Genomic DNA, 1,855 nt, shown 5'->3' with positions numbered 1-1,855 from the left:
GAGTTCAGTAACTTTCTTGCTCAGCTGTCCCACTTGTGCCTCCAAATTCCTAATGGAGGACCTTGTTTCAGTCATGAAACTTTGAGTGGTTTTGATTAAATCAGAGACCATGGTTGCTAAGTCAGAGGGGTTCTGCTTAGAATTCTCTGTCTGTTGCTGAGAAGATGATGGAAAAGGCTTGCCATTGCTAAACCTGTTTCTTCCACCATTATTGTTGTTGAAACCTTGTTGAGGTCTCTCTTGATTCTTCCATGAGAAATTTGGGTTATTTCTCCATGAAGAACTATAGGTGTTTCCATAGGGTTCTCCTAGGTAATTCACCTCTTCCATTGAAGGGTTCTCAGGATCATAAGTTTCTTCCTCAGATGAAGCATCCTTAGTACTGCTTGGTGCATTTTGCATTCCAGACAGACTTTGAGAAATCAAATTGACTTGTTGAGTCAATATTTTATTCTGAGCCAGAATGGCATTCAGAGTGTCAATCTCAAGAACTCCTTTCTTCTGATTTGTCCCATTGTTCACAGGATTTCTTTCAGAAGTATACATGAATTGGTTATTTGCAACCATTTCAATGAGCTCTTGAGCTTCTGTAGGCGTCTTCTTCAGATGAAGAGATCCTCCAGCAGAGCTATCCAAGGACATCTTGGACAGTTCAGAGAGACCATCATAGAAAATACCTATGATGCTCCATTCAGAAAGCATGTCAGATGGACATTTTCTGATTAATTGTTTGTATCTTTCCCAAGCTTCATAGAGGGATTCTCCATCCTTCTGTCTGAAGGTTTGGACTTCCACTCTAAGCTTACTCAATTTTTGAGGTGGAAAGAACTTTGCCAAGAAGGCATTGACTAGCTTTTCCCATGAGTTCAGGCTTTCTTTAGGTTGTGAGTCCAACCATATTCTAGCTCTGTCTCTTACAGCAAAAGGGAATAGCATAAGTCTATAGACCTCAGGGTCTACCCCATTGGTCTTAGTGTCACAGATTTGCAAGAATTCAGCTAAGAACTGATGAGGATCTTCTAATGGAAGTCCATGAAACTTGCAATTCTGTTGCATTAGAGAAACTAATTGAGGCTTAAGCTCAAAATTGTTTGCTCCAATGGCAGGGATAGAGATGCTTCTCCCATAGAAATCAGGAGTAGGTGCAGTAAAGTCACCCAGCACCTTCCTTGTATTGTTGGCATTGTTGTTGTTTTCGGCTGCCATGTGTTCTTCTTTCTTGAAGAATTCGGTCAGGTCCTCTAAAGAGAGTTGTGCTTTGGCTTCTCTTAGCTTTTTCTTCAGGGTCCTTTCAGGTTGAGGGTCAGCTTCAACAAGAATGCCTTTGTCTCTGCTCCTGCTCATATGAAAGAGAAGAGAACAAGAGAATGTGGAATCCTCTATGTCACAGTATAGAGATTCCTTGAGATGTCAGAGGAAAAGAAAAGTAGAAGACAGAAGTTGAAAATTCGAACTTATTGGAGAAGATGGAGTTCGAATTTTGCATTAAGGGATAGTGTTAGTCCATAAATAGAAGGATGTGAGAATAGGGGAGGAGAATTTTCGAAAATTAATTAAGAAAGATTTTAAAAACATTTTGAAAAATTGATTGATAGTTTTCGAAAACTCAAAGAGGAAAAGAAATCAAGTGATTTTTGAAAAAGATTTTGAAATTAGAAATTAAAAAGATTTGATTGAAAACTTATTTTGAAAAAGATGTAATTAAAAAGATATGATTGAAAAGTTATGGTTTTAAAAAAATGTGATTGAGAAGATATGATTTGAAAATAATTTTAAAAGATATGATTTGAAAACAATTTTGAAAAGATTTGATTTTAAAAAGTAATGACTTGCCTAACAAGAAAAGATATGATTC

At 37.1% G+C, this 1,855-nt stretch overlaps 1 non-coding gene across 1 annotated transcript; it reads left to right on the top strand.

Annotated features, from left to right (window-relative positions):
- The first annotated feature begins 700 nt into the window (after positions 1-700).
- On the top strand, positions 701-804 carry LOC130977358 (small nucleolar RNA R71). Its single transcript, XR_009085052.1, has one exon. It is a non-coding gene; the product is annotated as a small nucleolar RNA R71 (small nucleolar RNA).
- The last annotated feature ends 1,051 nt before the right edge of the window (positions 805-1,855 follow it).

The sequence above is a fragment of the Arachis stenosperma genome, chromosome 4 (genome assembly GCF_014773155.1).
Source record: "Arachis stenosperma cultivar V10309 chromosome 4, arast.V10309.gnm1.PFL2, whole genome shotgun sequence".
NCBI classification, from domain to species: Eukaryota; Viridiplantae; Streptophyta; class Magnoliopsida; order Fabales; family Fabaceae; genus Arachis; species Arachis stenosperma.
Note: the sequence above shows the minus strand (reverse complement) of the source record. Positions and strands in the feature narration are given on the sequence as shown.